Source organism: Panthera tigris, chromosome A1, assembly GCF_018350195.1.
Source record: "Panthera tigris isolate Pti1 chromosome A1, P.tigris_Pti1_mat1.1, whole genome shotgun sequence".
NCBI lineage: Eukaryota > Metazoa > Chordata > Mammalia > Carnivora > Felidae > Panthera > Panthera tigris.
The window spans coordinates 220,567,334-220,580,852 of record NC_056660.1 but is presented as its reverse complement, the minus strand read 5'-3'; the positions used below and the strand labels follow the sequence as shown (position 1 = coordinate 220,580,852).

Sequence of the window (13,519 nt, the reverse complement as noted above, 5' to 3'; positions counted from 1 at the left end):
TCTGACTTTCCCAGTTGTTGTTAAGGCCACAGTTCTGAATAAACTGCTTCATCTGTGTATTCAGAAAAGGCTCATTGCACTCTGGACAATGTGAACTTAATGAATTTCAGTGATAATTTCCCCACTTATTGTGACTATGTATCCAAGATTATGTTATACTGTTGTGCTGGTCATTTGGTTACACTTAGATAAAGGAACAAGAGCTTGGGACCTGGGCATAGTTATTGGGTGCTGAGAAATTTGGGGGAAACTAAGGAGTTACAGAGGAAACGGGAATCTAGATCTTACTCCATAAAAAAATGAAAGATTCCTCCTACAAGATTTTCTTGTTCCAAGGAGTGAAAAGTAGATTCTGAGTATTCTAGATACTTTTTTTGTGAAGCCCAAATCCCACTCTCCATGCAGAAATATTCTAATTTCTGTGCTGAGAAAAACAAACTGTGGAGTGAGGGGTAGCATAGTAAACATTAATGACACTTGGCTGAGAACCTACATATGCTGTTCCATATGTGGATTAAGTAAGCTAGACATAACTTTATTATTTTCTTTCTGTATCATTCATATATTAGAGATGAGAATACTAAGGTAGTAAGGTTGTTTAAAGCCAAAAGAGCCCACGATATTTTCACTGCACCTGCTGATTGTCTCCCAGGAGACCCATCTCTACCAACTAGCCTTTGTGCCTGAGAATGCGGAATCTTTAAGACAGAGCCAGGAAAAAAAAAAAAAAGACAGAGCCAGGACTGGGAGAGCAGGTCTGAGTGGCCACTAATGAAAGGCCTGACTCCATACAGTGTTCTTGTAATTACCTAAATAAGGGTCAATACATCTTTCTGTTAAGGGCCAGATAGGAAGTATTTTAGGTTTTGAGAGCTATACAGTTTTTGTCCTAACTTTTCAACCTTGCTATTATGGGGGAAAGAAGCTATAAGTAATATGCAAACAAATGAGCATAGCTGTGCTCCACTAAAACTTTACTTAAAAAAATAGGCAATATGTTGAATTTTCTCTGAAAGCTATAGTTTGTCAATCCCAGATCTAAACTCACATATGAAAAGTTCCTGTTAATGTATACGTTTTCCTTATTGCACAGAATATTTCTCTGGAACTCCCTGACCTTGAAATAAAGGATCACAGGAATACAGATAGGTATTAAATAGAAAAGCACTTTCTTTCTTTTTTTAAATGTTTTTAATGTTTATTTTTGAGAGAGAGAGAGAGAGAGCGAGGCAGACAGAGAGGGAGACACAGAATCCTAAGCAGGTTTCAGGCTCCAAGCTGTCAGCACAGAGCCCGATGTAGGGTTGAACCTATGAACTGTGAGATCATGACCTGAGCCAAAATTGGATGCTTAACCAACTGAGCCACCCAGGTGCCCCTTTTTAATCTTTTTTTTAATGTTTATTTATTTTTGAGAAGAGGGACAGAACATGAGTGGGGAAAGGGCAGAGAGAGAGAGAGGGAGACACAGAATCCAAAGCAGGCTCCAGGCTCTAAGCTGCCAGCACAGATTCCATCCGACCACAAGCTGTGAGATCATGATCTGAGCTGAAGTGGGATTCTCAACCCACTGAGCCACCCAGGCACCCCCAAGAAGCATTTTCAAAAATGCTTAGATGCTCATCAACATTAGAGGGGGAAAAAAAGGTGTAATTATGATTTTTTTAACCAGATATAGTATCAAAACTCCTTTTTTTTTTTCAGGAAAAATAAAGCAATGGAATCAGGAAAGGGGGTGGATTCTGAGGAACTTGTCAATTCAGACAATGAAAAATTGGGGACATGGATTTCTTCAGCCGTCACTGGACACTAACGTGTCTTTCTTCCATACTCTCTTCATTTCCACTACTCCCACCCCCAAACTATGTGGACAGAGCCTTGCGGATTTGTAATCCCTAAGAGCTAAATATTTATAAACATCCACTTAACTGGTACCACACAGAGTGTTTGTGCAAGCTTTCATGGTGTGATAATGAAATTCCATTTGTTTACAGGCAGTGAAGTGGTCAAATATGTCATTGACAACTCTTCTTCCTCTAAGGAATCAAGGGACATGAGAAAATTCATAATAAAATATGTTCCTGGCAGTAATTCTTGACACTTGAAAAGATACGTAGAAAATCTTGGAAGTCTTTAATGGCATTATCTAAAAGGAAGTTTACTGTATTTTTGTACATACATTTATTATTCTTTATATTAACATATGGAAACTATGGAACATATGGAAATACCCTAAGTGCCCATCGATAGGTGAATGAATAAAGGTGTGGTGTATATGGAGAGAGAGAGAGAGAAAGAGAATTAAGTAGACATAAAAAGAATGAGATCTTGCCATTTACAACAGCATGGATGGACAGAGAGGATATTATGCTAAATGAAATAAGTCAGACAAAGACAAATACCATATGATTTCACTTACAGGTGGAATCTAACAATCAAAACAAATGAATAAAACCAAAAAGGCAGGACCAGACCTATAAATATAGATAAGAAACTGACGGTTGCCAGAGGAAAGGAGGATAGGCTATGGGCAAAATGGGTTAAGGGGAGTGGGAGACATAGGCTTTCAGTTATGGAATGAGTAAGGCATGATGATAAAAGGCACAACATAGTGGATTTGGTCAATGATATTGCAATAGCATTGGATGGCGACAATGGCAGTTACACTTGTGGTGAACATGGCACATGTATAGAGATGTTGAATCACCATGTTGTATGCCTGAAACTAACGAACCATGGTGTGTCAACTACGCTTCAATAAAAACAATTTTAAAAAGAAAGAATAGCTCTAAGTTTTCCCTAAATTCTCTTTTTGGGTTTTTTAAGACCTATTCTAATCTAGAAAGAAAGAAACAGAGGAAGGAAGGAAGGAAGGAAGGAAGGAAGGAAGGAAGGAAGGAAGGAAGGAAGGAAGGAAGGGAGGGAAGAAAAGGAGAAGAGAGACTGGGTGAGGGGAAAAAGAATTGTATTTACCTTATGTTATCTTTGTCTCACTTTCATTTTCAACTGCAGTTGTAAAGCTAGGCTTTATTTGTAAATGGGCTAAGAAGCTCCAATTGTTAAATAAAAACAATGTTTTTCCATGTATTTGAAACAACAACAACAACAACAACTACTGCTAGTTTCCCTGTGCTTCTTTGGCACAAGGTGAGTGTAACTGCAGCTTGAAGGAAAACACTTAGTGTTCTAATTTGTACACAGTCAGGAAACAAAGAAAAAAATTTCTGGGTCCCTAGCTGGCTCAGTCAGCGCAGCTGGAGTTCAGGACTCTTGATTTTGCGGTTGTGAGTTCGAGCCCTATGTTGGGCCTAGAGATTTTTTTTTTAAATTTCTCATCGCAATCACATAGTGGATAAAAAAATGTATTTTAAATATTTTCCTATATGATGTCAAAATATTTTAATCAAAGCCAAAAACAAAATACTGGAGGGCTGTGTTTTCAAAACCATTTCTTATTATCTGCCTTTATTTTTAAAGTACAGTTTTCCTTTCATTTTAATTAATTAAGTAATTTATGCTTTCTAAAGTTACAATCCTGGTCCTTTGGGGATGGCTTCAAAAGTTACAACAGTGGCTGATATGGTCAATACAGCCGCAATTCCATTTTTCCATATACCAATTCCTTGTTTAGTGTCTACATCTACTCACCAGAGAGTTGTATCTTGAATATTTTCCATATCATGGGAAATTATCATTCTTCTTTCAATACCCAGAGCTTTGAAAATAACCTTATGAATTACAAACTTATATTCTTTATAATAACTAGCTGAAAATACCATAACATCCCATAAATGGTTCCAAACTATATGAGGTCATTTAAAAATTCAGTAGCACTGAATACTTTGTAAAATAAAGAGAAATTTAATTCGATATAACTATCCACTTTTTATCATAATAAATCACTCTTTGTGATGGAAAAAGCAATTCAGATGTTGTAATTAAGGAGTGAGACTATCAGGATAGTTATAAGGCTGTCTCCCAAACAATTATTGATATCAGTGGGTAAAAAATACATTACCTTCTATCATTTAGAAAAGAAAAAATATGTAGGTATACTGCAAAGGTTATACTTATTTAGAAGATAGTTAATTTGTGAGATCAACATCATGAAGGGCCTGAAGTAGACTTGAGTTCCACCTCTCACTTATATTTATAATTCTAAGTCCAGATTCAGAATGAAAGAGAGTATGTGCTTGGAGAAGAATTTTTTTTAAGTTGCTTGAAAAAAAAGGAGAAAGGGAAGGAGCCATCATTTGACTACTGGTAAAGCAATTCAGTCAGCTTGCTGAAGAAAGCATTTTAAATTGTTTCTAACTTTACTGAGTCACCACATTACATGGTGTTGCTTTAGTAAGTCAACACGCCATATAGCATTGGGAGACAAATCTCCATCATCTCTCAGCCTTTTAGGTCTTGCACAGAAAGCACTAAATGTCCTTTTTTTCAAGACTATATTTTCAAGAATTTTTATATAGCTAATAATTTTGAGAATTTGAGATAGTGTCTTCTTCCAAAGCAAAGGACAGACATGTTTACTACCCCATAAAATATAGATGATGTCTCCCTCTCAAACAAGATGCAGGCGTTATCAGACTTCCTCTCTATAAATGTAACCCGCTGAATATGCTGGCATCCATCTGGGTCTCTTTTTGCCCATATGGTACATGGGGCAATGGGAACTGAGTCAATTATGAAGATGCTCAGGCTGCTTGCTGTGCTGGGAGCAACGATGTCCCTTTTCTCTGACCCAGTCATCTCAAGTTTTCTTCCAACATTCATGAAACTGTGGGGGACTAATAGTTCTTGATGGGTGACATAAAGCAACAACAACAACAAAAAGCAACAGCATGCTTTAGTAATGAGTGTAAGCATGCATTAAAAGTCTACTCTAGGGGTGCCTGAATGGCTGAGTTGGTTAAGCCCCAACTCTTGATCCCAGCTCAGGTCTTGAGCTCAGGGTCCTGAATTCAAGCTCCACACTGGGTTCCATGTTGGGCATGAAACCAACTTAAAAAAAAAAAAAAAAAAGTCTACTCTAAAGTGTTACACTGATATATGCTATATAAAAAATCTCCTTTATGCAATCTTGATGGGAAATTCAGGGGTAGAAAAAATCCACTTTTATCATAGTAATTTCATAGGGTTATTTATATTGATGAAACGTCAGCAGAAATGAATTATGTGGTGCTTCGTGAACAATGAAATATATATAAATGGTACTTTTTATGACAGTGGTTTCTCCTTTTTCAGAGTTAGGGAAAAGGAATGATTCTCACATACATATATATTATGTTAAAGGTACCAAAATAATCCACTTATATATCAAGTATATGCTTGAGTGTCATAACTGTGACATATATTCACAAACTCAATGTTTTTAGAAGAGGAGAACATTAAATCTGAAATCTTTATTATTCAGATCACTCTGTAGTCCCTATTTTTCTGTTATCTTTTCATATAGGTGACATTTCCAGATACTTCTCCAATCATCCCATTGTGTCCTAACTCTTATCACCTGATAAAATATGCAAGTTGTATCAGTTTATCAAGAACCTTTTAGAATCTCTGTTAGCCACAGAGAGCACGGTTTCTCAAAAAATCCAAATAATATTTTATAGAAAAAAATTCTAAACATATGCATGCATATACATATGTGCACACACAATGAACTGTATTGTGAAGTTTGTGACAAATGCATTTAAGATATTTCTGATGAAAATACAATCATATGTGATATCACACTATTATTAGCCATGGATAGACATACATGTGCTTAAGTAGTTTCATGTGGATCATTATTATAAAAACCTGGAATTAGAATCAAAGTCTCCTAATTCTTTATCCTAGCTGTTAAGTAACTATCATTAGTCAACATGCACATTTAATACAAAGAAATGGTTAGAAGAAATGTACGGATGAAAAGATAATTAGAGGTAGGGTGGAAAAACAGCACCAGAAGGAGGTGGAGAGGAGAAGAAAGGAGAAAAAAAAACAATAAGAGTGAATCTAAAATCTTAATGCTGTCCAGTGCTATTTTTGAAATGATGTTTCTAGGGATTCATATATTGATTTAAAGATAGTTAATGGGGTGGCTAGGTGGCTCAGTCTGTTGACTGAGGTTTTGTCTCAGATCATGGTCTCAGGGTCCTGAGATCGAGCCCTGTGTCAGGCTCCATGTTCAGTGGGGAGTCTGCTTGAGGATTCTTTCTCTCCCTCTGCATTCTCTCTCTTTCAAATTTAGAAATAAATCTTTAAAAAAAAAAAAAAGAAAAGAAAAGATAGCTGAATTTCATTCAAGGTCCTGCCAATTCAATTAAACATATTAAACCTTTGTGGTACAGCTATTATGTAATGACTAGTATGCTAGAAACAAGAAACAAATTGTAAAGGAGAAGAGAAAAACTGACCTACAGTGGACATTATTTGACAAGAACTTTAGTATACTGTGTTATGTGTTCAGATTCCATATCAATTTTTCTTTTAACTATATTGCTATCTAATGGAATCTAAGATGATTATTTCATATACAGCTTCATTTTTTGAGAGAAACTATAAAACAAGGGATCTGTTTAAGAACGAAGGTGTACAATAAAATATCAAGCTTACCTAAAAAGCCTTTAAAAAAAAAGAGCTAAAATGGCTCCTTCTGGTGTTTTGCTACAGAAAGAGTCGGTAGGTAAAGATGCTTTTATCAGCATCAAGGTTAAGCCATTTGACAGCAAGATGGATTAGATATAAGATCTGATTTCAGATACTTGAATATACTGCAAGGTTCCCAGGTACATGAGTTAGGCAGGAGTCAAGAGCACCCATACAGTTTTGTATGAAGATTGAGTTGATATTATGAACATGGACTCTCAGATGAACAGGAATTACTCTGATATGAAAGTGCAAATTTAAGGAGTAAATTGCACCACGAAAACCACATTATAGGCTTCTCAAAAAGCTATATGACTCATGAACCAGATAGATGGATAATAGATAGGTAGATAGATAAAATGCTGAGCCATGAAAACATCTTTTTAAATGTGTTAGTTTAACTTTCTGATATAATTTACATTTTTATTGGGTGCAGAGAGTTATGTACATGAATAAAAATATCATCCTAACATTGTGTTATTTTAGAAGAAATTTTGGATAGACAAATTATTTTTTGCAATGCAATTAGAGCTATTTTATTACATGTTTAAATTTTTTAAATGTTTATTTTTCAGAGAGACAGAGAGAGACGGAGACAGAACATGAGTGGGGGAGGGGCAGAGAGAGAGGGACACAGGAATCTGAAGTAGGTTCCAGGCTCTGAAATGTCAGCACAGAGCCTGACGTGAGGCTCAGACTCACAAACTGTGAAATTATGACCTGAGCTGAAGTCGGATGCTTAACTGACTGAGCCACCTGGGCACCCCCAATTAGAGCCATTTTAATAAGCTATTGTGCTATCTCTTCTTTTTTAGTTTTTTATTTCTTTGCTAATCCAAAACCAAATCCTACATATAATTACAAAAAGAAGAAAAGAAAAAAGGGAAAGAGAAGAGAAGAGAAGAGAAAAAGAAGAGACGAGGAGAGAAGAGAAGAAAAAGAAAAAGAAAAAGAAAAAGAAAAAGAAAAAAAGAAAAAGAAAATTCTATTGCCATGGCCTTGAATTATATCTGCAACTCTTCCCTGAATTTCCAGCTTGCTGGCCTACCCTGAAGATTTTTGGACTTGAATCTCCACAATCATGTGGGCCAATTCCTTAAAATCAAATTCTCTCTCTTTTGCTCTCTCCTTATATAGAGAGACACAGACATAGACATACACATACACATACACATATATATACATACATATATACACATATATACACACATGTATCCTGTTGGTTTTGTTTATCTGCAGAACCCTACCTAATAGAATGCCTGGCAGATCAAACCAGGCATATACAGAGGGCATAGATCAATCTCTTTCAACTACACTTTTGAAATCTATTCACTGTACCTATTCCTTTTGCCTTTCTTTAAGCTCTAAAGAAAATCATTAAACTATTTTGACAAAGGTCACCTCTGGCTCACTGACAAAACCAGTAGAGGCTTTTTCAGTCATTATTTAATTTGATCTGTGAATTGCAACATTTATTTGTCATTTCGCACTCCTCAACTTTCAGTTTATTTTCCATCACACTATTTAATATTTGTGTTTTTGCTTTTTATTAAATAGATCTACCAAATTCTTCTTCCCTTGTTTCTCAGTTAAAAGTCAGGGTTCATATACCTGCTTGTAATTTTTCCTAGAGTGTGTTGCCCGCTCTAGGTACTGATTTTGACGATCATCTGTGACCAGTTACCCCTATATCTGTATCTACCATAGGCCTCTTTTGTGAACTCCAGATTAATATCCTAAATATATATGAGATACTTTACCTGGGTATGTCTAAGTAACTATGGCTGTATAAAGTCTAACAGCGATCATTTTGTTTCTTAGTTGCGTGTCAACTCTAGGCTGGATACTAGTGAAACAAACCCAGAAATATGAGTCACTTAGTTTACTTCTCCTTCTCTTTCATTCTCTACATGCAATTATCCACTAATGTTCTGTCTCATCCTTTTTATTCCCATGACCGACAGATCTTGAAATATTTTATAATCTGTCCACCTGTCAAATCTTCAACTCTAACATCCCATTCCCTCGTTACTTCCTAGACAAGCCCACTGTAACCTTCTCCTACTTGTTCTCCCTGTCTCCATGCCTGTTCCCCCATCTGCAATGAGTCTTAAACGGCACTCTGGGTGCTCATTCTATTAAACTGATAAGAACAGATACTACACTTGATCTTAGCCAAAAGGCCGAGAAGCGATACTGGGTGCTCATTCTATAACTGCAACTCTGTCCATGTGAATCCTCAACCAAGACATATTCATGGATCATGACACCTTGAAGAACAAATTATACTGTATGTAATATACAACATGGGACTATAGTTATTAATATTCTATTGAATATTGGAAAGTTACTAAGAGAGTAAATTTTAAAAGTCCTAATTTACAAGAAAAAATTGTAAAAAAAAAAACAAGGAACAATTGTAATGATGCATGGTGACAGATGTTAACGAGACTTATTGTAGTGATCATCTTGCAATGTGTGCAAATATTGAATCACTATGTTGTACACCTGAAACTACTATAATGTTATATTCCAACTACACCTCAATTTAGATAGATGATAGAGATAGATAGATAGATAGATAGATAGATAGAGAAAATGTTACTAATCTTGGTGTCAGAATTGAGCCTCTGTGATACTTTCTGTAGTTACCTACCCTTAACAACTGGCTTTACATTCTCTGATTATATTGAAATATGGTTATCTAAAGCTCACTTTGAATTTTCAAGCCTCAGTGCTTATAAAGTTTTCCCTCAGATTCTGTCTTCTGAAAAAATGAGCCATCCTTCAAGACACATCTCAGGGGCACCTGGGTGGTTTAGTCGGTTAAGCGTCTGACTCTTGGTTTTGGCTGAGGTAACGATCTCACGTTTTGTGGGTCTGAGCCCCAAAGTGGGCTCTACACTGACAGCACAGAGGCTGCTTGGGATTCTCTCTCCCCCACTCTCTGCACCTCCCCTGCTCACTCTCACTCTCTCAAAATAAATGAATGAATGTTAAAAAAAAAAAAAAAAGACACATCTCAGATGCTCCCTTATCTGTGAAGGCTTTCTCAAATTCCTCTGTCTTCTAAACAGACCCATAGACTTGCTTTTGTCTCCACCATCCATAAAAGGGTTTTCATTACAGTACTTTCAACAGAGGATTGAAATTATTGCTACTATAAGATAACGAACTATGGTATTTTCTGGTGCAATGGAGCTATACTACCTGACTTAAAATCCTAGTTTCAACATTTATTGCCTGTTGGGCCACGGGAAAGTTACCTGACTTTTCTGCACCTCAGTTTTCTGATATGTAAAATGGGGCTACTAGAAATCTTTTTCATAGTGCTATTTTGAAGACTGCATAATTTTATGTATGCAAGGCAACTAAAACAGTGACCAAAGTAGCACTCAGTAAGGTTTACTGAATATAATTGTAATCGAAGGACTTCATATATAAATTGATCCCTACAAGGTTTAACACTTTTTCAAATTGCAATGCATTCTCAATAAACAACATATTGAGTAAACAGATGCCTCCAAAATTAGAGTTTATCTCTGTTTCAATTTTTAATATTTTTGCCATTTTAAACAATTTAAATCTAAGAATCACTGCTAACAAAGATCATGTGCAATGATGACTAAATTTCCTAAATAATTCTTTGAGGACAATTGAGCGGCATTTTCTTGGTACATAGCTTTGAGGCTATAATATAACTTAGTATTACACAGACATAGGCCCTCAGTTATACATGTTGGTGCAAGCATCATACTCACTCTGTGAGTGTGTGTGTGTGCATTGTGTGTGTGCATGCTTTTAGTAATATCTGTTTTTGTTTTGTTTTGTTTGATGAGGACTTTGAGCAATTGACAGCATCTGAATTAAAATATTTTGCTGATCAAATTCATTTCTATGTTACTCTGCATTATAGTATCTTGCACTCATCCAAGTATTGTAGTACATCTAAAATGTCTATTTGAGGAAATCCTTGGTTTTACTTCTGGACACCCTTGTGATTTCTTTGTATAAAAAGTATTCATTAGAAGCAATGTCACAGTTTGGTCTTTCTTGAAAGAATGTCAACACTAATATCTGCTCCTTTTAAATATAACAATTGTTGAGGCTAATGTCCACTAAGCTATTCAGGATACTAACTATAAATTTCCACATGAATACATTTTTTATAATTGAAGCTAGGGACATAGATTTTTCTTCTCAACAAGTGGAGCTTTCGATAATGAGAACCGTACAAGTTAATGTTTTCATAGATGCCAGTGTTGCAAAAAACATAAAGTTAAATTTGAGGCTCAATTATAGTAGTTCAGTTGACCACTGTGCTTGGCATTTTTGGCATTTGCCTCCTTCCCTGGCCTTGAATTCTATATTATTTATAATATTTTATTTTTCTGTGAACTGTCTCAAGGCCTTTCTAAAAAGAGCAGAAGCATAAATATATTAATATATGTTTACACACATACACATAATGACTTGAAATGGTCCCGATGTTATTATATTACTATTCCCACACCTAGACTCATCAAGACAGAGGTAATTAAACTTTAATTCGTTTCCATGTGGAAAGGAAACCTTGGCAACTCTTGTTTCATCTGCATTGGGAACATACATTACAAGAGAACCACGGCTTTTCACCACATGTTACAAAGGTGTGACTGAAAATAATGTTGTTTTAATTTAATAGCAGGTTAGATCTTGGACCCACTCCTTTAAAAATCTAATTATAAACACTAATTCATCTTTTAAATGAATTGCATGAATTCTATACCATAGTAGCAATTACAAAGGTGTGATTCCAGACTATCAAATCAAACTTGCAAATACAAACTTGGAAATACAATTCCTAGGTGAAATGCTACTCTATTTAAGATAGAGTAAAAGTCAGTTTCATTCAGTTTTCAACAAACAATCCTCTCACTTCAGATTCAGGCAACTAAAGGCTATGAATCTGCTTCAATCAAACCCAGAGAGAATACTTTCTCATCAGGTACTTGCCAGGAACCTCAACGTGAAGTCTAGTTTCCATCATAAGCAGAGTTGAGAATATGGAGACCCATGAGACCGTTTTAGAGCTATGCTACCTGTCCATTTGTCTCAGATTTCAAAACTTGATCTTTATATTACATTTACTCATAAGAAACAAGTGTACTAGAGCAACAGGAAACTATCTCACCATAATGATTATTACTTTTCATGATCATATAGAGGAATCATATGAGCAAAAGCAATTTACAGTAACATCAGGGGGCTTCCATGTGTTGGAATGCTTTCCCTCAAATTTTCTGAGACTCCTCTTTCCCCAGGTCTATTTGTGGGCATCAATGCCATCTGGGTCAGGGTGTCATGGGCTGAACTGCAACTGCTTGGGCTTTAGTCACCATTTCTCCCCTTGAAGGTGCTCTCTTTCTACTTAATTTTGGGTTTATCAGATCCCCCTGTGAAAGTTCAGAACCAACACCTGTGGAGTTGTCCCAGGGCCACATGACCAGGCCCTATTCCTACGAGGTAGTGTGTCAAGGAGATTACTTCTGCTAATGGCATTGTATATATTTTACAAAATCGCTAAAAATTGGACTTCCAAAATGGTACTCAAAGACAGATTTGGTGTGACTCAAATTTTATATAGAGATAGGTAGCCCACAGAAAATATTGGCCCGAGGCCCCATATACCTCAGAGAAACCCTAGCTGTGTGTTCATTTTCAACAAAGGTTCTATTTGAAGACCTTTTCCACTTTCGTATTCAATATTCTTTAAATAGATTTCTAAAAGGTAAATTCCAAAAATATCGTGCAAATAATTTAAATCTGGACTGGATTTGCTTCCTTGGACCTAACATTGGAATCATAAGACACATCATATTTCTCATAAGTTTAGCCTTCCAGAAATCTCTGAGGACTTTAATGTGCAACAGACATAATCTTCTATATCAGCTTCCTAGTACTCCTCTTACCATCGTTTTCTATTTCTGTCTTCGGATTTATTTTAAACTCTTTTTAAGCATATGTGTTTTTATGAAAACCATGGTAAAATCCTTTAGAACATTTAAAAACAGTTAATTAACGAAATATAAATAAAACAAAATATTTTTCTGGAAACACTAGTTTTTGTGGTAGCATTGGTAAGTTCTATCTACTGTAGACATGGGTCAAAAATGTTAGGTAAGGGAAACAGCAGTAAAGCATAATTGTGCTGAAACAAAAAGGTGCCATTATCTATTTTGTGAAAAAATAAAATAGATTTCTATGAACTTACAATCAGATTGAAAAATGGCATGCTGTGTTGAAGATTGAGGCGTATGTATTTGGGTTCCAAAATGTATTACTTTGGCCACAAATAGCTTCATAAATAGCTTGCAAAACATATAATAAATAAATTATTTCTAAAGTATGAGCAAGCCGTGTAAAATACTTCAAAACCATGTTCCAAGTAGTTTGACATCCTGGCCATTCAAGGATATCAATAGCAGGTTAGAATATCCAGGCTGGTTATTGTTTTCTGTGTCTCTTCTTGGTAAGCAATTCCAGAATGTCCGTGAGCAATAATGTGCTGTGACAACGCTTTTAATGAGGTTTAATATTTTAACTGTATGTCTTTAGTAAAGAGTGTTAAAATAAAAAAAAAAATAAATAAAAAATAGGAACAGAACTTAAAAACAAAAGTTTAAAAATAAGAAAAAATATATATAATAATAAATAATAAATAATAAATAAATAATAATAAATAAATATATAACATATATTATATATATACATATATATATAATATATGTATATATATATATATATTCACTTCAGTAAAATAACCAGGGAGAATTGCGATAAAGAGCAATTAAATGATATTCCAAAGCTTACCCGGGCCACTGGGTCAGGAAGAGAAACC

General features: G+C 35.3%; 1 protein-coding gene and 1 pseudogene across 1 annotated transcript in view; both read right to left on the bottom strand.

The window, feature by feature from the left end:
- Window positions 1–13,519, bottom strand: part of CDH12 (cadherin 12) — a 291,099-nt gene that overhangs the window by 253,854 nt on the left and 23,726 nt on the right. The gene's annotated exons all lie outside the window — the stretch shown is intronic.
- On the bottom strand, window positions 8,742–8,834 carry LOC122232426 (annotated as a pseudogene).